Below are 12,472 nucleotides of genomic sequence, written 5' to 3' on the forward strand. Positions count from 1 at the left end.
AAAAATGCAAATGCACAGAAAATTTATTTCTGCGAATGACAAATTGCATTTTTTCCTAAAATTCATGATACTACAACTATCCACCTGGCGATTCTTTCCTTGATTTAACAGCAAAGTCATCAGTTTTTGCCGGTTGGCCCCGCCTCGGGTGGCATTTATAAACACGCGGGCAATGCATATTAGGAAACGCCGAGAAAGATAATTTTTTTGCATTTAATTCCAAAATAAGTGGGTAAAAAAAGTCTCATACGTTAATGTCGACCGTTTTGTCAATGCCGACACAGTAATTAGTCATCAAACTTTCTAGATTCAAAAAAATATGTACACTTTTATATATAGGTATATAGATCGATGCTTCCATATCCGACGTGTGACTAAGAGCATGAGATATGAGCATGCCATAATGTCGCTCAAGTTCGTTAACTCTGCTTTCGTTTCGCTCGGCTTTCACACCATATTCCATTTATAGCTTTCGAGTCCGACGGGAGAAAAGTAAAAATCAAGCTCCTCCTTTATTAGCATTTAAAAACTCTGGCTCTCGAGCTACGAGATTTAATGGACTCCGATCGAAACTCCCTCGCATACCGCGATAACTTAATTGAAATCTGATGGAAAAGATACCATGAATCTTAATTCGCAAAAAAGAATAACTCTCGGGAAAGGAACGAGAGGGGGGGAAAAATCATGCGCGACCACTTTTCGAGGATGTTGAAAAAAAGTCCCAAGAGTTGAAGGTCGGAGAGATCAAGGCGGGAGCAGGGAGTGACTCTCATGCCCCGAGGGACAAAAAGGAAAACCCCTATCCCTGACATTCGCGCATCCACCCGTGCGCTGCTTGATCATTGCCTCCCCGTCATTAGTTTTCATTAGCGCCCCATTTCTTCCTTTCAGCCCCAAAGGCCCTACTGCCCTGCTCTCTTTTCCACTCGCCGTTAGTTTTCATTAAGCTCCAATTTCTCGTTTTCGGCACTAAAACATCAACAGTCAAATGAGCGACTGTGAATGCTGGGAAGCTACTAATACCACCTGACCCTTAGCATTCGGACTGATTAAGTGCGGTGACCTCCGGTCTCTCCGAACCCTCCCTCCCCCTCCCTCACCCACTCACTAGTCCGCTCGCCGTAACCCCGGCATGTTTGTTTTCTTTTCCACTCCCGCACTGCTGAACTCGGAGAGTCATTCGGACGGCGGTCTCCTGAGGGGGTGGGGGGGGGGGGTGAGAGGTGACGTGTGTGTTCCTGAAAGAGACCCCCCACGATTCTCCTAATCTACTCCCCCACCGTCTGTTTTATTGTCCCGAGGCGAGGGATCCGCTCGACTGCTCGAATACCAACGGGATAGTGGGGAGACGAGGGGAGAAGGACGGGTAAAGTAGTCCGAACGACAGGGTTTTATCGTCTCCCCCCCCCCGACACACACAATCCTCTTCTTCCCGCCCCGCCCCACCCCCTACCGTCCTCGCCTTAAAATCCAAATGATGAAATCCCTACCGGATTTTGGGATAAATCAAGTGGCTAATGGGCGGTTTCTGGGCTCTCGAGAACTTTACCATCGGAATTGAGACTTCGTTCAATTTCATCCACGGAGAACGAAACTGAGATGAGCAAAACAACCACTGCTTTTCCATTCGATATATTATCCCATTGCTAGATTTGAAAGCATAAACATGGTGGCAGAAGAGAGGAATATGTTTGGCGAAAATCGAAAACGACAGAAAAAGTTGAAGGAGATGTTGAGGGATCATGATAGAAGGTTTGGCAAGCAGGGTAAGAGGAAGGGAGAGAACAAGCTTTTCGAGGGTATGAATACAGGTATAAAATATGAAGAACTGAAGAATGAACTACTATATCGAAAGCAAGAGAAAACTCATCTATCACGTAATCAAGTAGCTCGAAGGCTTGGAGAAGCACGGAGAAAATAAAATTGACGGGAAGAAAATCAAGCGCTGAGGTACTAGGCATGCCAGAGGAAAAGAGATAGCTGTTGGGAGAATTTCGAGTAAGCCGGGACAATAGGATGCAGGAGACAATCAGAGGCAATAGGATACTGAAGACAGTAATAGAGAGGAGTATGTTGAGAAAATTATGTAGAGGGAAGAAAAGGATGGAAGCTTTGGATAGAATTTAGTGAGATACATGGAGAGAGTAAGTAGAGCGAAAGAACGAGTTATTGTATTACGTGTATAGTTTTGGATTTTAGAGTAATTTGTACTGAACATCAATCAAATTGCCATGTTCCCATGACAATACCAATACCACTTGTGAGTAGCACAATACCACGCTCCATAACAAAGCTTTCACGTATCTTTTTTGAGAAACTTGATCACGTATCATTCTATCTCAACGTCCCTGTCATCAATTCTTCCTTTGTGAAAGCTTCTTTACCTATCACAATTCTGCTTAAGTAGACCATCTTCATTCAAAGCATTTCCAAGAGGAGTAAATTATTCTACCTGCCCTACTTTGTGTGCGCTAATTTTAATGTTTAACTTAGTCTTCCAATTTCTCGGAAATTTCATGACCTTTGATTTGTTTACATTGACTCTCATCCTATAAATATCGCAGTGATAGCCCATCAAATGATGGCTCAGGCTGATGAGCTCACCTACGATTGTAATCCTTTGGCAGACTAACTGAATAAATCTTGATCATCCGTAAATCGAAATAGTTTTATGAATTCCCCAGAATCGGTAAAACAATGGAAAATTCAACAGAAGTTCGTACGAATCCGGTACCTCAAGAGAGGAAACAAGCACAATACGGGATATTTCCAATGGCGACGAAGTTCCAATACGATTTCGCTATTATGCATCCAAAGAAGAGTTCAGCTTCACACGGCTGTCACACGGATATATTAAAGCTGATCAAAAATAGAGAACCTAAATGGTTGAAATGAATGTATTAAATTTAATGCTGCCTCATTTTTTTCGGAGAAACCATATCAAAAGTTTCAGTTGCGCAGTTATATACATGTGCATGCATGTATATGCAGGCAATGTGATAGAGAATCCCGAGTCCTCAACTCAAAATCCATCTCCGGAATAATTACGCTTTTCGACTTGCTCCGTTTCTCTCAAATAAGCGATGCCAAAAATATTCCTCTTTGTAGATAGCTAGGAGTGGATATGCTTTTTTCGTAATTACTTTCCAAGGAAAATGGATGAACATTTGCCGTTTTATATAGCATAAATGCAAATGATTAGCAAGCCGGGGTTGGGAAGGAGAGGCGGTGGGTGGAGAAAAGGGGCGAGGAGGCATGATCTTTTTAAAGAGCACACTGGGATGACTACCTTCATTATTAGTGCCTGCATGCGGTGCGCATTCCATTATTTTTTTTACCCATCTGCTTTTAGTTTTCCACGAGTAATTTCATGACGAGCGCTCTCGAGTTTTCATCATTAGCATTCATAATACAATCGCTGAGCAAAGACACGCACCCAGCATCGAATCTCTCTCTCTCTCTCTCCAAAGTGGTGTTTATTCCGCGAGTTTGAAAGTACACCGGGGTGGGGGGGGGGGGAAGGTTTCAAAATGATGGGAATTTAATGGGAGGAGGGGGGGGGGAAGAAGAACGCGTTCCGAAAATGAGTACCGTAATGGAAGAAAAAAAAGTCGAGAATCAGAGAAAAACGAAGACAAAGAGTCGTTTCGAAGTCCCCGATCATCGCGAGCTACCGAGGAGCGCTGCTTTTTTGAGCTCCTCCGTGATAGTCGGGGAAAATTGGCCGCCAACTGGCGTGATTGGAAGCCTCGATTGAGGACATTTGCGCGGGGGAGGGGGGGAAAGACAGACTCAAGCTCTCATGAAAAGCTAAAATAACTCTGTATCAAGCAAACGTATGTGGAACTTTGATGTTTTCATTCTCTCCAGCTAATAGTTGAGACTCTCTCCAGGGTGGGTCAACAAGTGAGGGAAGATAACATCAGAGACAACGACGAATCCTGTGAGGGTACCATTTTATTTCTCATCCCCATCCCGGAAGACCATGAACGATATCTTTAGTCCGGGAGAATTTCACTCGTCGGAAAGAGTGAAATTTTAAAGTGCATCGGTAAAAATCTTCAACCAGCATAGGGCTATTGGCACGTGCAATCACTTGCAATATTGACTAAATGCCCGTATGCAACTTCCTTGGAAAAGCATCAATGGCCTCAGCGCTTTCTAATACAGGGTCATACACGAGGGGGTATCGTCAATTTTTAATTATTACTAAAAATTAAAATATTAAAAGTAAAAACTTACAATTTATTTGTTATTCTTAAGACTCCTCTACATGGTCTCCATCCAGATTTATATATTCCTCCCAGCGATTCTTGGCCTTTCGAAGACCGTCATTGGAGAACTCACGCCAATTGCGTCGAAAACCACGGTCCACCTCTTAAAGTACGTCATTTGTGTTGTCAAATCTACGACCCCGCAATGGGTTTTTGAATTCTGAGAAGTCTCTAGGAGCAAAATCGGGAGAATAGGGCGGATGTGGCAAAATTTCAGTCACGAAATTTCGAATAAAATTATGTACCTAACGCATATCATTCTTGATGCGAAACTATCAAGGTAAATGTGAGTATACATACTATATGTATTCGTTTTTGGCCAATATTCTGCTGAAATAACTTGTTTCTCGGGTCTCGTGTAAAATTATTAATTTAATCAGGGAAAGCGTTCGAAAATTGGAAAAGATAAAATTATAAACTATTAAATAGATATCTAAGTCTAATCTTACAACTGTTTCAATTGTCACACTCATACAGGATAGAGCTACACTCGATGATTTTTCATTCACAAATGCGTTTAATCAGTGGATTAAACTCCAGTTTTTCTGGTTTTTTAATCCTATTTAGATATCTATCGTGTATTTTAAAAATACACTCAAATTCTAAAGACTTCCATTTGCTTAGCAAATCATTCCATTTACTATATTTTCCTAAGTGCCACTCTGGTGAGGCTTTAAGCTATTTTTTATGTTTAAGCCATACGCCAATTAAAAAAGAAAAGAACTGCTTTCAAATGCCATGTGCTAAAGCAGTTCTTCCGGTTAAAGCAGCCAGCTGGCCTAATATTTGGTGTCCTCCAGTTCTTTAATATAGATAGCATGTGGCGAATGAAATTAAAATTCGTCACACCAAGTCAAAGTTTTCGCACCACGCAACGTTTTATTGTTGGCACCATCGCGAAATTCGTCACACTTTCATGGCCAGCTCGCCATTTGTGGCGATATTTGAAATTTAATACATTCAATTCAAACCGTTCCCGATGTTATTTTATTGAGGGGGCCATCTAACGCAAAATCGGTTCGCAGGCACCATCGGTTAATTCGGCATGACAGTCTGACCTTTTCTTGTCCATCTATGTTTTGTACTTCTTCGCCAAACGTGCTCTTCTCTAAAGACGGAAAATATATCCCAGAATAAGAAAAAAAATCCATGCTAAAAGCTGAGGATGGCACGATGTTATAGGAAGGGCAAACATTGCTAATACTATCTCCTATACTACTGAGTGGCATTTTGCTTTCTCCCTTTCCTTTCCTTGCACCACTTTTCCCAGTCCATGGCTGACCTTCGGCAAGGGATTCGGTTAGAGAGAAATTCGATTAACGTGAAAAGGTTAAGCCGGTCCCCAACATATGGCGTGGACAGTTAGCCACTTAATCGGTTTTTTTTCCTGCGTCAAAATTCGTTCAGTGCCGTCACCTGCATCGCTTTCCTGCGCAAAAACTTGTGTTTTCGGTCGAGGTTTCCTAGATACACACCAAGCCACAGTAAGATTTCCTTCCGTTTTCTAGCGGAAAACAAAAAGTCACGTATGTCCAATTTTGTTTCGTTCCCCCAAACATTAAGTTACATAACAGCGGAGATTGTTTTCTACCAGATTTTTTTGACGTATTCGACTCGGCTATCCACCGGGCAAAAGAATCAAAAAGATGAATGCAGGAAAGGGCGTAAAATAATGGAGGAGCATGCATATGTACCATTCTCGCAGTTCTATTTCGGCGATGACAAAGGCTGACTTGAACTCATTCCAGGAAACATCCATTTACTAATTTTTTCTGCCCCCTTTCCTTTCATACTTTTCCGTCATGGAAACTTCTCTTATTCCTACTCATGAAAGTCTTCTAGTAGTAGTAGTATAGAGGGGAGGCGACTGACTGCTGAGGTCATTTGCGCCATAGGGGATGGACAGGAAAGGATGAAGGGTGGAGGGAAACCCGGCGTCGGCATTAGCCTACTCTTAACGAAAGGCGCCAAGGGGTCCGAAGCTTAACGCCCCATCCGACGGACTCGCTCAAAGTGCCCTCCACAAAGCACCTCAAGTAGGGATCGACATACCTCTGAAAAATATTCAACACCGGTGGGATTTGAACCTGAGTCCTCTGGGTTGGAAGCCAGTACGATAGCCACCGCACCAACCCGATCCCCGAAAGTCTCCTACCACGTACACCTACGACTTATTAAACTACCCCTTCCTCTCCATATACCCTTTCTTCGCGAATCGGTCTGGCGATTGAACTCGCATGCATTCTCTCAACGTGACCTAATCAGCGAAGCAACTTCTCTCGTACTTTTCCATCACCGGCTCATCCAATGCACGTGCTTTCGTGACCCACCCCTTCCCCACCCTTTCTTCTCTATTTACCGCAATCACTCCCCATGTACCCATAATATTTCATCCACATACATGCCTTCCCTGACACGGTTTTCTGCAGTGCCAATTTTTCGATCTTGAATTAATTATTTTTTCAATTGTCTCTGTACCAACAACAACATTCCTGCCAGAATCCTAACACCTTTTGGACTCTTCATCAAAACATCTTCCGCAAACATTCCGCCAAGATATAAAAAAATCTTAAATTTGTTTTTTTTGACAATGTTTCCGCAGACGTTGACTTTGCATCAATTCTTCAAAGTCTCCTTTTTAACTACTTCTTTCCCCTTCGACGGAATAATAAACCCCTGAACCTTCTGAACCAAATTTAGGAATTTTTGAATACATTTCAGGAATGATAATTATTTCCCATCCGTACTTCAATTGAGAAAAAAGATGAATACGAGAAGCGTCCAAAATAATAATACCAACGCGAAAGTAAATATAAGATTCAAAAAGAGATTTTAGCAGTATCCTACCTGGTTAGAGTAGGTTTACAAAGGACCATGACACTTCTCAGTACTGTACGTCTATTTTCTGACTAATATGACACAAAATATGCTTCAACCCCATACTGCAAACTGCAAAAACTTGTTCTTTAGCTCTACGCACTCTCTTCCTCCCTACTCTACTCTTATACAAGGTCTGTCCTAAAAGTAGAACGACTTATTTTTCAAGGACAGATGGACGGACGGACGGTGGCTTCTCTGGATGGGTTTGAGGGAGAGGAGTCTCAGGAAAAGCTAGAGGCCAGTTGTAGTTGGCTCCCAGCCTTTACAGAGTGCGGATTGTTTGTTTGCGAAACCTCTCTAACGTGACCTCATTACGTTCCGTCTTGAAACGGTTATTGGAACAGCGCTAAGCCATCAAATTTTGCGTGAAACTGGACCAAACCAGGAAAGAGACTCATAAAATTCTCATGGCAGCTTATGGTGATAACGCCATTGGTACATCGTGTGTTTTTGAGTTGCAAATGTTGTTTCGGGAGGATTGAGAAGATGTTGAAACGCCGAACGTTCAGGTCGCCCTTCGACCTCAAAAAGTGACGAAAATCTTGAAAGAGTGAAGCCTTTGTTGGACAAGGATCGCATATTTAGTACTCGCATGATTTCTGCTGAATTTGGCATCCCTAAAAGTGTTGTGCATCTACTTGTGACCGAAAAATAGGGCATTAGAAAGGTGTGTGCGAAGTTGGTGCCGCGAGTGCTCTCGGACGAACGAAAGGAAACTCGCACGCGGATCTACAAAGAGCTTCTCGACCATGTAAGTGAGGATTCAAATTTTTTAGACAATGTCGTTACTGGGGACGAGACTTCTTCCTCTTCCCCAGCCTCAGAGTCGTCCTGAAAGGACGTCACCACGGCTCGGTGGAAGCGTTACAACAGGCCGTGACGAGGGAGCTTAGCAGCATTCCGCCTTCCAGAGGGCTTACGAGGCGCGGAACACCCGCTGGCAGCGGTGTGTGGGTGCGCGAGGGTGCTACTGGGAAGACTTTGGAATGAATGTATCAATCCTGGTAATACTGTATTGTGTTTTAATCGACTCAGTCCTACTACTTCTGGGATAGACCTTGTATTGGATGGTCTAATTCTCAAGAAGTAAAGCCACTTAATTTAAACATTCAAATAGCACATTAGGAGGAATAGATAGATGGAGCAGTTCAACTGCGAAAGTTTGACGTTAGGAGAACGATTGCCCTAAAAAAAAGAAGCAATGCGGTAAGGGGAGAAGAAACAAGGGCATGGGAACAGGCGATGACAGAGACAGGGAGAAACGAAAAAAAAGACTCGCGAACACTTTGATGTGGAATGGAGGGAGCGCTTTGCGGTGCCCAAACCTCGAGCGCGACCGACGATATTTTTTGTTCGGTGCTATTGCCGTCGCTGCCCGTGACGCGATTTTCCTCCGTATCACAGTTTGCGATCACGGATCTCTCGATCCAGCGCCACTGACTCATGGTAGCGCCAAAAATCACGTACGTACATAATGTTGGGTTCTGCAGAGTTGTAGTTGATTTGAAGGACGGTGATACAGCCTTCTTTATCCACAGTGAGTGATAACGACGTGTTATTATGACCGACCCCCCCCTGGTCTCCGAAGGAAGAGGAATTTTCAGGTGTTATTTAGGGAGAAGGATGGAGAAAATAAGCTGGGCAAAAAGAATGGCAAGAGAAAAATTAGATTTGGTGGTGGAATTCGCTGGGGCTAATTTTAAAAGACATATGTATACATATATATATATATATATATATATATATATATATATATATATATATATATATATCTCACTTGAAGAAGGCCTCTGAGAGGGCCGAAAGCTCGAGCAATTTACCGTGTGAGTATTCTTTTAAATGTTGCTATTCTTTCCTATTTGTGTTATATTGTGTCAGCCCATTATATATATATATATATATATATATATACATATATATGATGTAATGTGGGGATATTGAGAAGTAACGGCATTTGAAGGTGAAGAGAGCAAACTATTGATCAACATCGTCTCCCATTGTCAATTTATCGAAGTTTTATCGAGTATACATTTTCACAATGCTGAAATTCACTTACATCAATCGATTGAGGGAAATGAATTTAACGAATGCATTTGATACATAACGTTCATCCTTTTTCTTTTTTCATTCACAATAATCTATTACTCCATGCAATCTCAACTCTTAATGTCACAATCGATTTTAAGCAATAGATTAAAAAATATATTTAAACATGATTAAAAGACTTCTACAAAAAGATAATTGAATTTGAATTGAAAACCTGACTCTGACTCTCCATATTTGCTCTGACTTCAATACGTGACCCATCCAGTTTCCGGCGAATGCGAGGACGTTATGGTGTTAAAAGTATATTTTTCTTCATATCGCTTGCATATTTTCTCTTTCTTTTCATTTTTCACTGAATCGAATCAGTGTAACAAATTTAAAAAATTTCAATTTACGATTTGCGTGTGATCCCCTACAATAATTCGGTAATTTTCATTCCATCCAACCTGAAAAGCACGATTCATTTGAACGATTTGAAACCAATGTGACTATTAAAATGATATTTTCGTGATTTTTCCGAGAAAAGGAGTACTGTGAACTGTTAACACTCGCCTTAAAATAAGTTCGAGGATCTGAATTCACAAGCAAGCATCCTATATTTTTAGATGTGATGACCAACGAATTAACACTCAGTAAAACATCTGACGAAGCAATCCCGCCCTAGCATTCATAGTAGCCGGAGCAATGCGATGCACACCGCAGCAATACGGTGAATGCGGGAGAACACTTCATCGAAAAGGCCTCTCTATTGATACATTTCATACCTATATACTTTTTTTAAACATTTATAAGCTTTTAATGGGCGAAAACATTTACTTATTAGGTAATTAGGGCATTTATACCTTTTTTTCACACAGCCAGCGCAGAGAAAATCAAAAAAGTTCTGAGCAGCTTCGAAAGGGGAAGAGAGAGAGAAAATGTTTCACAACGTATCTCTTTTGGAGAGTCGGGTGAGAGAATGGGAGTGGGAAGGCAGGAATAAAGTTCCGCACCAATTGGGGCATTAAAATTCAAGCATTTCAAATCTCGCACTCTCAATCAGAAGGTGCGAAAGAAATCAAAGTATTCACGTCGTTTTTAATAGCTAGCCTTCCAAGTCAGAGGCGACACGAAGGATAGATTTATGAATATTCTATGGAATAATGGGCACCCCCCCTATCATTATCATCGAGTGAGGTCCTTGGTTTCGGTCCACTTTTTAAATATCGAGTGATAGGTATGCTATTAAATATTTTTTGTCAAAAACAAATTGCAATTAATGTGTTGAATAATCTTTCCGGCGCTTTGCCACCTTGGGATCAACGGCTCAACATGCCATCCAGCGAGCGGCGCGGTGGAAATTTTTACTAGGCACACTGGAGTTATGCCTACACCACGTTCAAAATTCAGCCACCAACCAGAACCAAAACCTCGGATTGCGGGAAGTCGGCTCAAGAGTCAATGTCACAAATCGATCTCGCCTCTCACCTCGAATCCGCAGTACTCCAAAACCTTCCGAATCTACCCGAGCTTTTGGGCACGTTTTAATTCACCCAAAGGCACTTGCTCTTATCGATGTGTCGCAATTCGCCTACTTCGCGAGTGGAAGAGATCACCTGTCCCTCCCCGCCCTCCCTCCATGAAAATAAAACAATTACAACAGAAGCATTAAAAAACAGGAGGAGCCACAGGGGAAAAAGGAGGGGAAGGGGTAGCAAAAGACGATTGGTCTGAATAATTCCTCGGAAAGTACATGAGGACAGACGGCAATCGATTCCGCCCCGTCGGATTCGGCCGTCGCTTGACGCAGCAATATTTTTTAGCGTTCGGTTTCTTTTTTTCTTCTCTCTATTTTTCGAAATCTCCCCGGCCTTCGCCCCATCAAGTCTCGGCTCTGTCCCGAGGCGTCCCGCCCCCGCCGCACCTACCCACCCACTCAGGCCCGCCCCTCCCGACAAATCCTTCTGCTCTCCCTTTCCCAGATTCCCCGTAAAACTTTTTTTTCTGATTTTTCCACGCCCGCCTTTTTAGCTTACCTTTGGACGCGGAAGGTGAAGAAAAAATCAAGATAAACCACGCGAAAAAATAACGTTTCGTCGTCTCCGCAAATGAAAGCAGAAAACCCATTTGTTGCGGGTCCACGACCTTCTGTTGCCAAAAGGAGGCGATTAGATGGAATGTGAACCTCCAACAGGGTATAGGGAACGGTGAACGCATTCTTCCGAAGCGAAGGGAGACTCTACAAGGGAGGAGTGTATGGGGGGAGGGAGGGGGAAAAGAAGAAAAGGAAACATATGAAATACACGTAATAAGGGATAACGTTCTTGAGCGGTATCACGGGAGATTGCTCAGGGTTATATGGATAGAATGATGTCGGATCCGATACGGATAGAATCACCTCAATAAAGAAAAGTCTCTCGGAAAGAGTTTGTGAAGACATGTCTCGGAAAAATTTCGTTGGGTAGAAGGGGGAAATTGGGGTTATTTCTGAAAATGGGAAAAATCCGTTGGTAACGTTCCGAGGAAGGAAATTAAACGGAGGGAACACGGATGTAGACATGAAAAGAGGAAGTAAACTAATTGACTTACTGAAACTGGATATGAAAGTCATGGAAAAGAGGATTAACATTAGACTGTAGATGGAAAATTGGGAGAGGTAGTAAACGCTACCAGTCCTCGAAATGTCCGTTCCCTTTCTCATTTTCCCCGAGTGGTAAAAATTTACCAGTGGCTATCGTTCCATGCCTCATAGATCAAGAAAATACCTATTATGTCACAACAAAACAGTTTTTTTTCAAAGCTTCCGCTAGGTCAATCAGAGAGATCCAACGGGAGATTATGTGGCAATTAACAACTGATAATTTTAAACCACATTTGATGGCATATAAAACGCACCTTTTTCCCAAAATTATGGTTCAAAAAATCAACCGCGTCTTATACAGACATGTGAAGGCTAGAACTCTATAGGTTAACTTTCAACACGGAATGTTACTTTTACCCCAGATGTTCAGAACTGCCTACTTTGTCTCCGTGGTATATGCATCATTATATTTACCAATATATAATACGAGTAATTCGCGCTTCTCTTTTAAATGGAGACATTTTTCAGGCCACCCGGAGCGTATATTTAGTTAATTGGGAGGAATTATTAATGGAAAATCGTGTCTCATTGTTTTCAGGACCATTTCAAAAAGCGTTACACAATTTATATCCTAATTTCGTAATAATTAATTTCGTTTCTATTCTCCCGCCCCTTTGGCGTCGGGGTAACGTTCTCGTCTGCCAACCCAAAG

The sequence above is a fragment of the Hetaerina americana genome, unplaced genomic scaffold (assembly GCF_022747635.1).
Source record: "Hetaerina americana unplaced genomic scaffold, ioHetAmer1.1.p SCAF_5, whole genome shotgun sequence".
Lineage (NCBI taxonomy): Eukaryota > Metazoa > Arthropoda > Insecta > Odonata > Calopterygidae > Hetaerina > Hetaerina americana.